We start from the raw sequence: 19,740 nt of genomic DNA, 5'->3' as shown, positions 1-19,740 counted from the left end.
TGATGATGGGTTAGTAGATGGTGTTGCTTTGGCAAGCAGCCTCACTGATCATCAGCAAACTGAATGCAGACAAGTTCTGCAACAGTTTAGACATATGTTTAGCCTGACCCCTAGTCAGACTTCCTGGTGCACCCATGAGGTGGACACTGGAGACAGTCTGCCTGTCAAGAGTAAAATCTACAGGCAGCCTGACCATGTCAGGGACTGTGTCAGGACTGCAGTCCAGGAAATGTTGGAACTAGGTGTGTTTGAGCCTTTAGATAGCCCTTGGGCTTGTCCAGTAGTCCTTGTGCCCAAACCTCATACCCAGGGTGGTAAGAAAGGAATGAGGTTTTGTGTAGACTACAGAGGCCTCAATGCAGTCACCAGGACTGATGCCTATCCAATTCCCAGTGCAGATGAACTGATTGATACTTTGGCCTCAGCCAAGTATCTGGGTACATTTGACCTAACAGCTGGCTACTGGCAGATCAGGTTAGCTGAGGATGCCAAGGCCAAAACTGCATTCTCAACCCCTGGTGGGCACTACCACTTTGTGGTGATGCCCTTTGGTTTGAAAAATGCACCTGCCACTTTTCCGAGGTTGGTGAACAAAGTTCTGACAGGTATGGAAACTTATTGCTGAGCTTATCTAGATGATGTTGCTGTCTTTAGTTTCACCTGGTAGGATCACCTGGTCCACCTCAGAAATGTTTTGGAGGCCCTGCAAAAAGCAGGCCTCACTATCAAGGCCACTAATTGCCAGATAGGGCAGAGTCAGGTTGTGTACCTGGGCCACATTGTAGGTGGAGGCCAGGTTCAACCATTCCAGAGCAAAATCCAGACCATAATGGAATGGGTAGCTCCAACCACCCAGACACAGGTGAGAGCCTTTTTAGACCTGACTGGGTACTACAGGATGTTTGTTAAGGGATATGGATCTATAGTGACCCCCTTAAATGATCTTACCTCCAAGAAGATGCCAAAAAAGGTTCAGTGGACAGCTAGCTGTCAAAAGGCATTTGAAGACCTGAAGCAGGCCATGTGCACTGCCCCATCTTACAGAGTCCAGACTACACCAAAAAGTTCACTGTCCAAACAGATGCTTCTGAGCTGGGTGTGGGAGCTGTACTGTCTAAACTGAATGATGAAGGTCAAGACCAGCCAGTAGCTTTTATAAGCAGAAGGCTGAGCCCCAGAGAGAAACGTTGGTCAGCTATGGAGAGGGAGGCCTTTGCTGTGGTGTGGACCGTGAAGAAGCTGAGGCCATACTTGTTTGACACTCACTTCATAGTTCAGACTGACCACAAGCCCCTTCTATGGCTTAAACAGATGAAAGGTAAAAAAAAAAAAAACTGCTAAGGTGGTCCATTTCCCTACAGGGGATGGACTATACAGTGGAACATGGACCTGGGACCCAACATGCAAATACAGATGGACTCTCAAGGTATTTCCACTTAGAACATGAAGACTCAACGGGTCAAGGTTAGTTTAGTGTCCCTGCGTTTGGCGGGGGTTGTGTAGGAGAGTAGGATCTGCACTTATGTTGCCCCCAATTTTTTTCTGATGTTTACACTGGTTTCTGGCTATAGTCTGGCTGGGTCCCTGCTAATCAGGGCCCCAGCCTCTCCGTTCTCTCTAAACAACTTGGAGTGCATATTAGATGCACTAGTGATTGGATACTGTGGTACCTTATGAGCCCCTAGTATATGGTACCTTAGGTACCAAGGGCATAGGTACTTCACAGACCTACCAGGGGTTGAAGCATGTATTATGCCACCCCTGGGAAGCAGACTAAATCTGATATCACAGGCCTGCTACTGCAGCCTGGGTGAGGTAGTGTTAGCACTCCTCACTGAGGTATAGGTTCCCTATATTTCACCTTACACACACACACATAAACCTATCAGTCACCCCTAAGGCAGGCCCTATCAATCCTGAGGGCAGGGTCCTTGGTTTCCATGTGAGGGGGTGCCTCTGCCTGAGCAGGGCCCCTCTGCAGCTCTCAGAGTCTATTCTCTGTGGCTGTTTGTGGATGCGGTTAAACCATATACTCTTAAGTGCATTATAACTTAGCGGTAAATGCTAACTTTGGGATGGCTGCATCAAAACATGTTGTGTTTGGTGTCAAACGCCTTGGAATCATACTCCCACACCAGTAACTGGTGTGGGAGTATGATCCCACCCTTCTAGAGGGGAAGACATGTACCTACTGTGGAAACATGGTAGAAATCTGAAAGAGCCTAGCATCACAAAATGGATGCCACCAGCACAGACACTGGGCTGCCCTCCTGCTGCTGACTGAAACTCGCAGTGGAGGAGGCCCAACAATAGGCATCCTGTCACAGGGAGGTGTAACCACCTTCCAGACAGGATTTAGTGTATTGGGGCTGGGTGGGTGCACTCCAAGAGTGCTTTGAAGTCCTGCACTGGAGGAGCATTAGGCTCTGTTGTGCATATGCCAGCTCACACCGGTTCAGGGGCTACCAGCCCCTGCTCTTGCGCGAAACTGGACAAAGGGAAGTGGGTGTGACCACCCACTCCCCTGACCCTCCCATAGGAGTGGTCATAGAGCTAGTCCCTCCCTTTCCTTTAGTATAAGATAGGGAAACCTTGCCATTGCAAACGAGATATCCCTGACCGATGCTCTGGACCTTTGCCAGGCCAACTTCTCAAACTGATCTAATCTTGTATCTCCACACACCTGTACTAGTCCGCTTCCTATAGCAGACTACTTAGAATACATGTTTCTTTCGGTTCCTTTACACTTAGACTTTTTTCTAAATAGACCAATCTGACCCCAAATAGTGACAGCTTCTCCTTACTTTTATTCTATATCCCCACACCTCCACAGGAATTCTATTCCATTATTTTACAACACCAGATTTTAGAAGATTGGGTTTTCTATTTGGACTGGTAATTATAACGATGACCCTATATAGGGCTTCTATGACTACCCTATACTCATTTTTAGTTTGTTTTTTCTGTTATGACTATTACTCTGGATCATCTTCATTCTCTCCCGATTATTTAGTGTATTTTCCTGTTATGACTAATACTTAAGCATTACGTCTATAACACCCACTCGACTGCATGGTATCCACCCACACCACCCCGGGACTAAGGCTCCCCTCATGGGAGATACATTTTTAATGAGATGACTGAACATTTCCCATTGTCATGGTGCAACCTAAGACTAGTGAGTAGATCACAGACAGGTCTAGACAACCTTTCCATGATGACAATCTCCTGTATATTGGTAATAAAACGTCAAAGATACTTACATTGAGGAGATGATGATCCCCTTCAACCTGACATGTATACACATATTTCTACTGGTAAATTTTTCAATTATTGACTAACTTTCCTTTTCTATTCTTAATGAATTTTCATGTTTAAAGTCGATTGTTGTTTCTATACCCATACCATATATATTTTGACAGGAACACCCTTCATCTAACAACAACATCTGGGTACTACTTACTTATTACTTCTTTCCCCTTTATCAAATGTTCTCACGAACTGTCTCACCACTGAGACAATGCTTTCGTCCTAGAAGGACAGGCACCATTCTAAGTTGGCGTCTCCATAAAGCTTTCAGTAAGTTCCATCCGTACTCTGATTTTTCCATCCGGAAGTAGATCCAGTACTTCCACCCTCGATCTACAAACCTGTCCGGTAAAAAGGAACCGCTGCTAAGGGTGACAGATATGGAAGAGGCAAGGACGCTTAGGAACTATAGGTAAAACATGATCTCCCTAGGGATTTGATACTTCTACTGAGGATGGTACACAACAGTCGTGATATTTTACTTTTCCCTTAGATCATTGCCTTTTGGAATACTATCCCTTTTCTTTGGGTTTTTCCCAATGGGATCTGGTGGCATGATCATCGTCATAATTTAGGTATGACAACAGAGCCTTTGACGATATGTATCTAGTATTGAGTGCTGTTAGACCTGGCTCATGTGTTTTTGCTGGTGTTAATTGCTCAGAGCACTGTGCCACTGCTGTCCAGTGCCACATTGCAAGTGCTCCCTATTGTAAATTAATGTATGAATTTGTGATTCCATGATTGGTTGGTTTGGTTTACCTGTCAGACCCTAGTACAGTGCACCAGGAGTGCCCAGGGCTTGTAAATCCAAGTGCTGCTGGTGGGCTTGCAGCACTTGTTGTGCCACCCACAGAAGCAGTCTGTAAAAGTGTGTCTAAGGTCTGCCATTGAAGAGCCTGCATGCAGTCTGGTACTGTCATGCTGACTGGGCAAGTGCACCCACTTGCCAGTCCCTAAACCTTCCCTTTTCTTCATATCAGACACCCCTATGGTAGGCCCAAGGGCAGGGTGCATTGTAAGGATACGGTAGGACATGCCCTGGTGTGTGTGGCATGTTCTAATAGTGAATTACAGCCATTTTCGTTTTTCACTATTGCAAGGCTACCTGTTCTCCATAGGCCAGAATGGGCGGTTTGGTTATTACATTTTGTAATCCTAACTGACTCAGGGAACATGGTAGAAATTCGAATTTAGTATGCCTGAACTAAGAATGATAACATACATCTTATAGTGAAGTTGGTTTTAACATTCTGTGTTTGAAAAAGCCACTTTTAGAAAGTAGGCATTTTCTTATCTAGCCATTCAAACCTGTGTCTGCTAGGCTGTGCATTCCCTGTCTGGAGTTTGAGTAACAGGGCTGGGGAATTCCAAGAGACAGGGTGAGGTGTCCCAGTGGTGAATAGAGAGATCTGCATCTAGATGGGTGGGAGGAGTTGCACCTGGGACCTGTGCCTTCCCACCACAATGCTGGCTCCACCTCCTGTGGTGCGTCTGATGTCTCTGCCCTGCACTCTGAAAGGAAAGAAGGAGTCAGGTTAACAAAGTGCTCCAGGACTGCTGGAACCGGTTTGAACAAGGCAAAGGCCCCTCTGCCGTCAGAGGACAAAGGATTTTGGGGTATAAGTATTGGGACCCTGATCCCAAGAATTTAGATCACTTTGGGAAACAAGAAGAAACTCTGCTGAGGAGAGGAACCAAGAAGATACTGAGGAGAGACTATCCCTGAAACTGGGGGATTGGCCTTCAGGGGTTGCCTACTGCCAAAGAGAGGAGAGAGGAACTTTGTGTGTACTTTTGCTCAACTTGTGAAGGATCTCCAAGGGCTTGGAAAAGAGCTTGCCTCCTGCTGAAGTCTCAGAAACAACAGACTTCACCCCCTAGCTCCCTAGAGTTCTTTGGAAGTGGCTGCTGCTGTTGTTGGGCCTTCTGAGGGACTGCGTGTCGCAAGGAGCTGGAAGTGCGGCTCGAGAAGGAGAAGCGTGCCGTCATCGGAGCTGTTGTCATCGCATCGCGTAAACTGTGTCGCCGCTGCAGCTGTCGCATCGAGGAAGTGTCTCGCAACGCCGAAGAAGCGTATCGCCATCGCAGCCATCATAGCTGACGCATTGCACCGCATCAAGAGAAGAGTCTTGCATCCAGGAAGAAGCGTGTCGCCATCGCAGCCATCGTAGTTGTCGCATTGCACCGCATCAAGAAAAGTGCCTCGCATCCACGGAGAAGCGTGCCGCCGCCGGAGCTGTTGTCGTCGCATCGCGTAAAGGGGAGTCGCCGCTGCAGCATCGCATCGAGTGGAAGCGTCTCGCAACGTCGGAGAAGAGTGTCACTGCCAAGGCTGCTGTCGTCGCATCGCATAAAGTGTGTGCTGCAGCTGAAGCATTGAATCGAGTCTTCTCACAACATCGAAGAAGCGTGCTGCATCTGGAAGATCTTCACGTCTTTATTTCTTTGCACCAAAATCTTCAACGCATCAACATCGTTGCAACACTTTCGTTGCCGTGCGTGTCGCATCTCAAAGGTACATTGACTTAAAGTGTTGCATTTAAGAACTAAAAAGAACTACGCAAAATTCTACCATCTAAAGTAACAGTATTGTGTATTTTTGTCGTTTAATGGTCTTGTGGTAAATCTATATAAAGAATACTTATTTTTGATATAAAACCTGTGTGGTGTCCATCTGTAGCGTTGTCACTTGGTTACTGTATGTGTTCACAAATGCTTTACACACTGCCTCTGAGAGGAGCCTGTCTGCTCGTGCCAAGCTACCAAGGGGGTGAGCAGGGGTTATTTTAGGAGTGTACCCCCTTACCCTGGCTAGAGGCGAGGGTCCCTATTTGTCACAAGTGCATACCTGTGCCAACTAGAGACCCCCAAGTCTAACAAGTGCCTTTTACCTTAGGCGCGTAATTTTTATATACAGTTCTAACTTGCCCGGATGCTTTTTCTGCATTCCGATTTCTTTTCAGCTCCTTACTAGATGCTCGACTATACACGTATTAAGATTCACAGCCTCCCAGACCATACGGTAAGAACCCTTGAACTCGAATATCAAATAGGGGACCTCTTGATCTCACTTTTTGCTCACAACCCCATAAAGACACGTGCTGCTAGCAGTTATGGACTTATATGTACCTCAGAGTGTTAAATGTCCTACATACCGGACTGCATAACATAATGTATATGAACATGGAACACGGTATGACATTGCAAGGAATATATATACTGCCTATACCCCTCACATGATATTCAGTGTCCCTTATACACTGTAGTAGGGTGCCGACGGTAATGGAAACACTATTGATTTATCCTATTGAAATTCCAAACTCTAATGTCAATACATGTCTTCCTCTTCTTTTGTTCTAATTTTCATTTTGGACCCCTTCGAACTTGCTGGTGACTGATGACACCTGTACTGCATCACTGAATATATGTACATTGTGAACATACATGATCTGCTGTATGAATGTACTTTCATTGCTGTACCCGAATCAGATATTGTCACTGGTGGCTGTGCACACTGCTGGGAACTCATGTTACTATGCCCTACTTGAGTTATAATGGTGGGAATACGTCCTATGATATAACCACGGTACTGATTTGAAAAAACCGATTGCATGCATATTATTCAATGAAGATTCTTCTAATTATTTGTTTTCATCTGTGTGTTGCCTAATATGATTTCAATATATTACATATGTCTGTCTGCCCTGGACCTTATATCCTCTATCCACACTACATGCCATTCATCATCGTCACATCTTTTTCTTATCTTGCTTTTTCATATGCTTTCCTTCATTTCTTGTTAATTTTGTTAACATGACACTGTGTTTTTTTGTTTGCTCTAACTGATATTTGCTATTTACATTTGTTTTATTGACTTAAAAGCCGCGTTTGATTCTGTACCCAGAAATATTCTTTGGAAAAAGTTAATGAATTGGGGTATATCAGAAACTCTTTTAAAAATGATTAAATTATTGTACTCAAATACCTGGGTGCAGGTCAAAATCGGCAATGGTAGACATACTACCCGCCGCCTTGAGACAAATCTTGGGTTAAAACAAGGATGTGTGCTCGCTCCTTGTCTTTTTAATTTATTTATGTCTGATCTCCCAACCCATTTTAATGACGTAAATTCACATTCCCCTTCTGTAATGGGTAAAGAAATTAAATACTTACAGTATGCTGATGATACTATTTTACTTAGCCAAACTATGATAGGATTAAAAAGATTAATACATTCTTTTAATATATATGTAACCCAAAATGGATTAACAATTAATATAAAAAAAACAAAAATTATGTTATTAGGAAAAGGCAAACTTGGGGTAAAGGACTTGAGTATCAATGGTTTGTCTGTGGACTGTGTAAAAACATATAAATATTTGGGAATTACATTTGATGATCGACTATCATTTAGACAGCACTTCAATAACTTAGAGGCTAAAGGCTCCTCACTTGCCTTCGCATTTCGAAAGTTAAGAGATAAATTAGTATGCCCCAATTATGACCATCTACTTAAAGTCATGAAAGCAAAACTTATTCCCTCCCTGGATTATGGATCTATTATTTTTAAGGGTAGAGACGTGAAAGTATTGGAGGCCATAGTTTCAAGGACATATAAATCAGTCTTTAGGATTCCTAGTCAGATTTCATGTGCCAATTTAAGATTGGAATTTGGCTTACGGAAACAGCTCTTGGTGCGTAAAGCATCATTTGTAAAAACACTATTGGCATTATCTTGAGCCAAGGAGGGCACGTTGGCCAATATGTGTTGGAGCAAGATTTCGACCAGTGAATACTCTAGAAGCTGGCAGGATTATTTAGCTGAGTGTCTCCTAAAATTCGAATGTCCCAAATTGGAAGACGAAACAAAGAGTAAAATGGATTATGAAAAAATAATTAATTCAACCGTCGCCTTGCTGTCAGAATTGTCGGATAAATATGAGCTGAGAAAAAAAAACACTTTTGGTCTATTGCCAATTGTTTCGACAAAATGATGGCCCAACCTTATTTACTTTTTCATCACCAAAAACCCTTAATTAAGAAGAAATTTATGTTATTAAGGTTTGGAATTTATCCAACCAAAGATGGAACCCCTAAATGGGAGTTCAAATGGGCATCAAATATTTGTCGGCTGTGTGGGCAGTATGACGAAACCTTGCTGCATATTGTAACACTATGCCCAAAAATGATGAAGGAACGGAAAATAATTTTAAAACCTATTTTTAAAGAAATGGGACTTAGGACTTGTAGATCGGCATTCATATTTTGCCTAAGTGGTGTCAACGTCTATATTATACACCAATTTGTAAAATTTATACTTACAGTGGAAAAGAAATTATGTAAGGTTGACACCCAAAGTATATGTTGAATTTGTTAAGGCTGTAAATGATGATGCTGCTGTTTTTAAGATGATGATGAATTATCCTTATGGCACTTTTTAATTGTTTGTTTTTATAGTACTACCTTTAGATAATGTACTAATTGTTTGTTTTTAAAATACTACTTTTAGATAACTGTTCCATTTATATTGTTTATTATTTTTATAGAATGGCACATGTGCACTTTATCCTTGAAAACTGCCACGTCCTGTAAACTATTTTAAAAATGAAATAATAATGTTGAATTATCCCGAACTGGAAAAAGTTAATTGATTGTGGTCAACTTTATGCATTGTATCCTGGAATGTTCAATTAGGTAATGTGTTTGGTTTGTATTTATTTTTGTCCTTTTTTTGTAATGGTTTTAATTAATCAACAAATAAATAAATATTCATGATATTTGCTATGCTACACGTATGACAATCCTGAAATGGGCATAGTTTTGGTTCTATTTTTGTTTCTGTTGTTTGTTGTCTGTTCTCTGTTATCTCAGCCTTGAGAAGGCCCCTGCTCACAAGCCACAGGGGGTGAAACATGTGCTGGCTGTGCCTCAGAAAATTATTGTCTTGTAATAAGCACAACAGATTCCAAATAAAACTTGGAGAAACATTGAGTTTTCAACCTCATTTCTTGCTAGTTCTGGAGTGACGTCATTATCTGCTTAGGGATATGATTGAACTTTTATAAATACCAGTACTTGTCCAGGTACCTCCTCCTCTACTACTGAATGAATGGGTAAGGGGCTTCCCATTTCCAAGAACAAGAGACAACAGATTTATCCTCATTTATGAACAGGGGGACAAACTATTGGACATATTACCCTTGCTACCCTCTTATCAACCTGTAGAGAAATAGACCTTCTTCATAGCTTTGGATTCCTCCCACCCCTCATCTATAGAAGCCACCTGAAAGGTCTGTGATCAGTTTGAACACAGAAGTGAGTACATAACAGGTATGCTATCAACTTTTTCAGGGGCCAAACAACATCAAAGGCCTCCCTCTCAATGGCATTCCACCTTTGTTTCCTGGGGAGAAGTCGGCTGCTAATGAAAGCAACTGGCTAATCAAGGCCCTCCTCATATACTTGAGCCAACACTGCCACAATCCTTTATTCTGAACCACCTGTCTGAACTACAAATTCCTTTTTGTAGTCAGGGGCCAATAGCACTGGTGCTGAACACATAGCTTATTTCAGAGTATCAAAAGCCTTCTGGCACTCTGGGGTCCACATGAAGTTATTTGCCTGCTTTTTAGAAGTGAGTTCGGCTTGGGGAACAACAATGATCCCATAGCTTTCAAGAAAACGTCTATAATACCCTGTCAGATCAAGGAATGCCCTGACCTGTGTCTATATTGTATGAGTTTTCCAATCCACAATGGTTTGGATTTGGGCCTGGAGAGGTTGTATATGGCCTCCACCAACAAGGTGGCCCAGGTATACAACTAAACTCAGCCCTATGTGACACTTACTGGCCATAATAGTCAGGCGTGCCTGCTTCAGGGCCTGAAGCACTTCCTTCAGGTGGCTTAAATGATCACCCAGGTAGAACTGTACACAGCTATATCACCCAGATACGCTGCACTGAACTGCTCCAGTCCATACAGGACCCTGTTTACTAACCTTTGGAAGGTGGCAGGGGCATTCTTTAAACCAAAGGACATTACTTTAAACTGGTAAAGTCCCTCTGGTGTGGAGAATGCTGACCTCTCCTTTGCTCCTTCACAAAGGACAATCTTCCAGTAGCCTGACGTCAAGGCAAATGTGCTCAGCTGCTTAGTAGCCCCTAACCTATCAATGAGCTCATCAGCTCTTGGTATAGGGTGAGCATCAATCTTAGTGACTGCATTCACTCCGCTGAAGTTCACACAGGACCTTAACTCCTTCTTTCCCCTCTGGGGGTAAGACTTGGGTACCAGCACCACTGGACGGTCCCCTGGACTGTCAGAGGGCTCAATTTCCCCCAATTCCAACATTTCAGCTACCTCATTTTTGATGCTGGCTCTGACCTGGTCAGACAACCTGTGCAACTTACTCTTGACAGGTAGGCTGTCACTAGTGTCAATGTAGTGTATACACAAGCTGGTGATACCTGGGGTCAGCGAAAACAGACCAGAATACTGCTCCAGTCTCTGTCAATTTAGAGGAGCGTACCACTCCCTCCACTGACGCACCTTTCACATGGTTGGAGAGGATGTCAAGACACTGGCTCAGTCTCCCCCTCTCCTCCCTCATTTGTGACCATCAACATGGTCATGTATGCCCTGTCTTGGTAGGGTTTCAACCTATTTACAAGCAGGGCCCTGTGAGTGTTCCTGGGGGTGTTCGGGTGTACCAAGTAGGTAACCTTGCCCTTTCTCTCTAGGATTGGATAGGGCCCAGTCCACTTGTCCTGGAGGGCCGTAGGAGCCACAAGCTTCAACATCCACACCAATTGTCCTGGAGTATACTCAGGCATGGTAGCCTTTTGATCATGCCAGTGCTGCATTAGCTCCAGGCTGGCCTCCATTTTTCTGCTTGCCTTGTACATGTACTCTGCCATTCGAGATCTAAGGCCTAGCACATTTACCAGCACATTGTCCTGGGCTTCTTTGAGAGGCTTTTCCCAATACTCTCTCACCAGGCACAATGGCCCCCTTACAGGGTGCCCAAACAACAACTCAAATGGACTAAAGCCAACACCTTTTGTGGGACCTCCCTGTAGGCAAACAGTAGCATGCAAGGAGAACATCCCATCTCCTCCTGAGTTTGTCAGATAGACTCATGCCCATTATGCCCTTCAGGTTCTTATTGAACCTTCCCACTAGACCATTAGTCCGAGGATGATATGGGGTGGTGAACTTGTAGGTAATACCACATTTATCCCACATCGCTTTTAGATAGATGGACATGAAGTTTGTTTCCCTATCTGAAACAACTTCCTTTGGGAAACCCACTCTGGTGAACACACCAAGTAAGTCCCTAGCCTCTGAAGGTTCAGTGACAGTTCCGAGGGTACCTGGTGGCATGATCAACTACCACCAAGATATACTTGTTTCCTGATGCCCTTAGGGGTTCTAGGGAACCCACAATGTCCATCCCACATTCAAAGAGGGTGCCCAACCAATGGCTGTGGTATCAAGGGTGCCTTTGCCTTTCCCCCTGCCTTGCCACTGGCCTGACAGGTTGCACAGGAGCTGCATAACTCCTTCACCTTGGCGAACATGTTGGGCCAACAGAAATGATTAACTAACGGGTTCCAAGTCTTATTCTGGCCCTATGACCTGCCGAATGGTTGTCATGGCTAAAAGGCAGGAGGAATTCTCTGTACATCTGGGTACCACAAACCTCCTGGTAGCCCCAACTTTGAAGGTCCTAGCCTCAGTGGAGAGCACAATCCTCCCAGTAGAATTTGTGGAAGCCAATGACATCCCTTGCCTGCAGAAAGTCTGACTTAGGCCCTCAAGAGTGGGACCCTCTCTCTGTCCTTGACACAACTACACTCTGGGGGGCCCACCTGCTCCTTGCAATTCTGCCAAGTCGGACGGATCTTACAGGGGTGAAATTCCTACCTCAGAGGTCAGATCCTCTCCCTCACGGTTGGATTCCTCCTGCTCCTCTGGAGTATTTTGGGCCGGCTCACAAGACCCGGTGCCCTTTCCCTTGTCATTGGATGCTTGGCCCATTGTTCCAGGGTCCAAGTGTCCAGTATTTTCCTTCTGGATAGCCTGTGACCTGTTCACAGTACATACCTATTCAAATAGATCCAGCATCCATGCATGGACCATTCTCCCCACCTCTGACCAGTTAGATGCTTCGAGATCATTTCCCAGTAGACAATCCACTGGGAGTGCAGGAAACACAACTACCTTTTAGGGTCTGTCAAACTCCCCATTCCAAACTCCCCATTGCCTCGGGATGGAGTTTGGCTCTGCTGGCTGCATAAGTTACCTGGTGATACACACCAGGCATGATCTGCCCTGGGGAAACCAGTTTCTCTGTGACCATAGTCACACTGGCTCCTGAGTCTCTCAGAACCTCAACCTCAGTTCCATTTATCTTTGGCCTCTGCCGATACCTCTCCATGCTGGGAGGCAAGACGGCCAGGGTTGAAATTTTCACCCCACCCAAGGACCCTAATGTTGCCTCTGTCAACCCCTTCCTCATCTTGGGGATCATCTCCACCCCGCACCTAAGCTAGTGATCCGCTGAGACTGCCTACCAGTCGGGGGCTTCTTTGTGCAGATAGCATCTCCTCTCTTGTGTCCTAACTGCAAACAGTCAAAACACTGATCTCCAGGAAACCCCACTTCTTGAAAGGTGCTTGACTCGGGGTTCCTCCCTGCACAGGTTTTTGTGGATCTTGTGAGGACTCTTTCTGTTATTGAACTTCTTTCCCCTGGAGGAGAACCTGTACTCATTTCTTCTGTTCAACCCCCCTTGGTGCTGTTTGAAAACTCTGGATCAAAACCACTCACTAGCCAGCTCCCCCAGCTATCTAGGGCTAGTTAGCCTAGAGGCCACTAGGTACTTGCATAACGTCCCTTGTCCACAATGAGTCAGGATGTGATCTTTCAACATTATATGGTACAGCCCCTCATAAGTGCTCACATGGTTACGACTAATCTAGCCCTCTAGTACCTTCACTGAGATGTGCGCAAAGTCCATCCAGGACTGTGTTAACATTTTGGGTGTCCCTGAGCTTCCCCTGGTACTGCTCTGGGGTCGGTCCAAATTTCCTGACTAAACATTGCCTCATGAGGGAGTACAATTTTGCCTCCACCCCCTGCAGGGTCAGCTCTGCTCAGCTACTGGAATCTGTTCCCACAGGAGTGAACCCCAATACTTAGAGTGGACCTCTCTCATCTCAAGGGTACTCTCAAATGCAGTCAGCCATTTGTTAACATCACCTCTCACTGTACATTTAAAATATTCCCTTGGGAAGCCTGGAATTACACCCACCACCCCAGGGCATGTCAGCATTTTCTTAATTGTTGCTGCAACCATTTTGTTTAGCTTTCGACTCCTTCGATTTCTTCTCTTCTAAAGCCAACTTCCTCTCTTCCAAAGCGGTGGAAGCTAACTGAGCCTCAAGCTCCCTCTCTCTAATGGACATGGTTTGGCCCTACACAGGGGAACCTGCCATCTTCCCATTAACTGGAAGTATGAACCTGATGCTAGAGGAAATGGAACGGTTATCATCATTCGCCTCCTGTAGGTGGCTGGAGGGGTCACACTCCCCTGCCTTCTCTTGAGCTGCCTGTGTCCAGGCCTTAAGGGACCTCATCAACTCAGCCTTCTTGATCTTGTTATTAGGTAGCCCCCTAGACCTACAATGAGCTCTAAGCTCAGCCACTCTGAGTTGGTTCAGTTTAGCCAGATCCAGCACCATGGTATCCCTTTGGGTCACACACCTTTGCAAATCAGCAACAGAACAAATTTAGAAAAATCAAAAAGATGGATTAAAAATCAGTTTAACACCAAATTTAAAATATTCAAAAATCTAAAGTTTTGTTCTAAGTCAATTTAGAGGATTCTTAAAGATCTTAACTTACTGTACTCTATGGTGTAATTCAAACACAATTACATAGCCACAGCGCTGAATACCAATTATGTTGGAGGATGGATAACTAGCAGAGGTAGGTATGCACCTACCACTTGCAACAATGCTACCCACTCCAAATAAGTTCTAGACAAGGTCTCAAAACATTAGCCCCTGGCTCATTCCTCGGTAGCTGGCTGCTAGCGCAATGGATTAACTCAGGAGACAGGTATGCAAAGCACCTTAAAACACCAATACATTAAATAAGTAAGACACAACCCACAATAAAAATTCCATGCCAATTTATGAAAATAGGAAATAGTTTGATCTTTAAAATGACTCCAAAATGAAACAAAATGCAACATAAGGAACTGGACAAGTGTATTTTTAAAGATTAACTACTTCATAGTGCTTAAAAACATATAGCGCCATCCAGAGACATCTGGTCGTGGTTGACCGGGACAAAGTCAAAGTTTAAGTCCGACCTGGATGGAGCCCTGGTTGGATGCACTAAGCTGGAGACCCTGGTCAAAATTTTACCTTCACACTTAGAAACTTTTCTGGAGGATTATCTTTCTACGTCGGGCGGTCCATTTCAGCAGGCCAGTTTTTATGCAATGTCACCAGATTGATTTTCAGAGAGGGTCAGGTCAAATCCTAGATGAACCTGAAATCCAGGCCGGGTCACTTTTGCAGATAGCTGGCTAGACTGTGAATGTTGTGCTGGTCCACTTATGGATTTTTTTCCAAAAGTTCCTTCAATTTTCTCCAAACTTCTGGAGCTCCTTCTGGCTGTTCCTCTTGAGGGTCCACGGTGTCCAGAATACAAACCCAAGGGCCTAGAAGCTCTGAGATGAAATGATCCTTGGAAGTTTGGACTATAGTTCCCACAGTGCATCAGGCCAAATCTTTAAAAGTCTACTGGACACACTCCAGGCTGAAGACTTCTTGAGAAAGATGGTGCAGGCAAGCTAGTTTAGCCTGTTGCTGTCAGGAAGTCCACTGCTAAATCCTTGTTGAAGCATGGCAAAGTTCTCTGGTCTGTAAGTCCAAGTGTGCAACAGGAGCAGTATTTCAGAGAGCAGTCCTGTGTGGTGCAGACCAGCAGGGCATTCCTTCTTCTTGCTTTGCAGTCCTCCCCTATTTATTCATTCATCTGTGGCGACAAGCAGGGGGACACCCCTGTCCAATGGAGTGCAGGTTGCCACCCAAAAGCATGACTGCTTCCTCCAAAGTGTAGCACGTTCTTGTCCCACAAAGCACTGCACTTTAAAATTAAAGAAAGAAAGACATGGCTAAACCCACCTGCTAGTGTGGCTCATTTACATTAGCACTCCCCCTGCCTTTCCGCACATGCCTTTCCTGGCCCTGCCATCTGGCTGTGGCTACAGGATGTGGGGGTAGGTAGGCTTGGCATTCCTTTCTGTACTGCTCTCTCTTTGAAACCCAGCTTGATTTAACAGCCCCCTTTTGTAAACAACTTTTTTTTTTTTTTTATTAGGTTTAGTGGATCACTCCAGCATCAATACACAGCTTGCTCGCCTACAACCTCAAGGGCCGGCAGCCGCCACCTTCAAACAACCAAGGGCGAAGGCCCGAAAGATCAAGGATACATGCCATGTCCCCAGTACAAGCACCACTGCAGTTCCACCATGTAAAAGGTCCCCCGCTCCCGCCAGCCAAGTCCCGACAGTGGTAGCAACCCGTACAGCATGGGTAGTTCCCTGTAGAATGTTGAAATCCGGAACTCTCTCATGGCCTCTAAGCCTCACATGCAATTACCTTAAATGCGCCTAGGCCCCCGTCTCTTAAGCAAAGCCTTGCTCAGGCTGTCCAACCCCAGGCGGGTGCCCCACCATTCCCGCCTCACATCCAGCAGCCCATGCTCACACAGCCGGCTTGCAAGGACAAGAGCGTTGGTCCATGAATGCACAGCATAAGACATCAGGTGCCTATAAGGCATGGAGCGGCTTAACCGCTGACGGGCGAGTCGTGTCTATGTGGAACCGGCAACCAGGCATTTCAGAGGCGGCAGTACTAGGGTGGGGCACTGGGCCCTAGGGGCAGTTCCTGATGCCAAGAGTGTCCACCAGGCGGTCAACTAACTGAGGGGGAAAGTGAAACAACAGTGGGAGAATAGGAAGGGCACTGACTAGGCGGGGGAGAGGGGGGGGGAAAAAGGGGAGGAAGGACGGATGGTGAGTGAGTCGGTCTCGCTACCACTAGGCTAAACGGCAAGGGCCGCAACATCCCGGTTTTGCAGACTCGGGGTCCCCTCTCTATTGGGGTGGGGGGCGGCAGTCGGCACTGCTATTCCGTCATCTGACAACCCCCAAAGGCCTCCTGGATCTGCAGGGCAGACAGCGTCCTCAAAGAACCTTAAGGCCCGCAGGCGCGGTGGCTGCATTCGAGCATGCTCTAACCTCCCTAGATGATCTACCAGGGGCTTCCAGAGTTTCCTATATTGAGTCTCCCGAAATTGAAGACGGGCTGTGAGCAGCTCCATCGCCACCACCTGCCACAAGCGAGTAAACCAAACGTTTATGGAAGGCGTCTCAGCCTTTTTCCAGTATAGTGCACCCTCTGCTTGGCGGCGCCCAACATGTGGAGGCTAAGATGTCGATCACGCCCCGTCATGGCTCTCGCAACCACTGGCCGGAAGCCCAGAACTACCACCAGCGGATCCGCAGGTAGGGGGTACCCCAACACCCGTTTGATATGACTGAGGATCTCTTTCCAAAAGATCGCTAGGAGGGGACAGGTCCACCAAATGTGTATGAAATCACCCGGCGCCTTCGTACAGCGCCAGCACAGAGGAGACGTCTTAGGGAACATCTTCTGGAGCCGAACCGGGGTGTATTACCATTGAGTCATCATCTTATAGGCTGACTCCTGCTGAGGGATGCTGCGTAGAATTTTAGGGATGTCCCTCCACAGCCTCGCCCATTGAGAGGGGGTGGCACCTGAGCCAGGAACAGACTGCCACTTCAACTGGTATAGATGAGGAACTGGCCGCTGTGCATGTTGCAATACCCGATAGATACGCGAGATCAACCCCTTATATGTGCCGAACGTACGCGCTAGCTGTTCGAACGGCGTGTAGGATCGCGTGGCCGCCTGCGTCAGGGAGGAGCCCTGAATCCAGTGCCGAAGCTGAATGTATTGGAACTTGTCGGACAGCCAGATAAGCGCTACGATGGCGCGCCTCCCTAGGTAGCCAGGCATGATCCCACAAAGGGCGGCAGGTGACTGCCCGATCCATGTGGAACCACACCTTTTCACTCTCCCACGCCCCCCATTCCAAGACGTAACGGAGATGCGACGCCCAATAATATTCAAGAAGGTTCGGGCACGCGAGGCCACCCCTGTCTCGGGGGAGCATCAAGATCGTGTTAGAGAAGCGCGGTTTCTTCCCACCCCATATAAACGCCACCAGTTCGCGTTGGAGCCCCTGAATCTGGTCTTCTGGGATCGGCGTCGGCAGCGTTTGGAAGAGATACAAGATCTTTGGGAGGATGGACATCTTCACCGTGTTGAGTCTACCAAGCCAAGATAGCAGCAGGGCTCTCCACGTACGCAGGTCCGTCTGAACCGAACATTTATACTCCTGCCAATTGGCCTGCGTCCAAGTAGCCAGGTCCGGGGTCAGGTTCAGTCCTAGGTAGCGCACCGACTGGGTCGCCCATTGATAGGGAACGCAGGTCCGGAGCGCCAAGAGGTCCCCGTCTGGGATCATGATGGTAAGGGCCCAAGATTTCGAGTGATTGATTTTGAGCCCGGACGCCCGTTCATACTCCTGAAGCAACAAGTGGACCGCCGGCAGGGAATGCAGCGGGTCCGATAGGGTGAGAAGCAGGTCATCCGCGAAGAGGGCGATCTTATGCTCCATCCCTCGAAGGGAGATACCACGGATATCGGGGGACCGGCGTATCATGATGGCCAGGGGCTCCACCACCAGGGCGAACAGTAGGGGGGACAGGGGGCAGCCCTGTCGGGTACCCCTACAGATGGGAAAGGCCTGCGTGAGCTGACCGTTTACTCGTACCCTAGCCACCGGCGAGAGATAGGGGGCCATGATGCGCGCCACCATCTTCGGGCCCAGACCCACCCTCTGCAGAACCTCCCGAAGGAACCGCCAGTCCACCCGGTCAAACGCTTTCTCCGCGTCAAGTGAGAGCAGGCATGCCAGTATCCCCCAATGTTTGGCTTTCCCGACGATGTGCGCTATACGGCGTTCATTGTCGGCCCCCTGACGGTGTTGGATGAACCCCACCTGGTCCGGCTCGATGAGATTGGGCATGTGTACACTGAGCCGTTTAGCCAGCAGTTAAGTGTACAGCTTGAGGTCGGTGTTTAACAATGCAATAGGCCGATAGGAGGAACAGAGAGTATGGTCTTTCCCAGGTTTCGGGATAAGCGCGATTTCGGCCATTGCCATATCCGTCGACGGGCCCGTCTTCTCATCGAACGAGTTAAAGAGGCGAAGAAGATACGGTTGTAGTTGTGGCCAGAAGGCGCGATAGAAGGATACCGGCAACCCATCCGGACCTGGCGCTTTACCCAGCGGAAGATCACGCAAGGCGCCAGCCAGTTCTTCCGAGGTGATGGAAGCCTCGAGAAGGCCTGACTGATGCTCACCTAACGAGTCCCAGACACAGGCCCCTATGGTAGAGGCTATCAAATCCGGCGCTGGGGTGTCAGCGGTATATGGAGTCGCGTAAAAGTCGTGGAACATTTGGAGCTTGGCCGACTCCGTGGTGGCCCAGGATCCGTCCTCCCGCTGCAACTTCGCGATGTGGGCCTTGGCCGCCCGCGTACGCAGGCGTCGTGCCAGCACAGCTCCCACCTTGTCCCCGCCCGCATAATAACGCTGCTTGAGCGCCAACAAGGCGCGTTCCGCCTTATTCGTTCTGTGCGCTCGGAGCTGGCCTCTAAGGATAGCCAGGCGGCATTTGTGTGCCATCAACGGACGTTCATGATCCATTCTTTCTAGCAGCTTGACCTCCCTTTCGAGCTTGTGCTTGTATAGACGAGCCTCCCGTGCTCTCGCGGCCGCTATAGCGGTGAGAGTGCCCCGTATGGTGGCCTTGAAGGCATCCCACAGGAGGGGAAGGGGAGTCTCTGGCAGGTCATTATCCGCAAAGTAAGCTAGGATAGCGGCCTGGACTTCCTCCCTGTCTACTGGGTCCCGGAGTACGTGGTCTGGAAACCTCCACCGACTCGAACGCGGGGGGCCGGTGCAGCGCTCGTGGAGACTCAATTCCACGTGAGCGTGGTCAGAAATAGAGATGCTGGAGTGCGCTGCCGTTATGGTGTCTTTAAGCAGGGAGTGCGAGACCAGCAGCAGGTCTATACGAGAGTAAGAGCGATGCGCATGTGAGTAGTACGTGTAGTCTCGCAGGCCTGGGGAGTGATAGCACCAGACATCTACTAAATTGAGGGCACTGAGGGAACTCTTCACTGCCGCAGACATTGTGGAAATATGGATTTTTCTGGTCAGTTATGTCCCCTATCTTGGACCCCAACGGTTT

Source organism: Triturus cristatus, chromosome 8 (assembly GCF_964204655.1).
Source record: "Triturus cristatus chromosome 8, aTriCri1.1, whole genome shotgun sequence".
NCBI lineage: Eukaryota > Metazoa > Chordata > Amphibia > Caudata > Salamandridae > Triturus > Triturus cristatus.
This window is presented reverse-complemented; position numbering follows the sequence as displayed.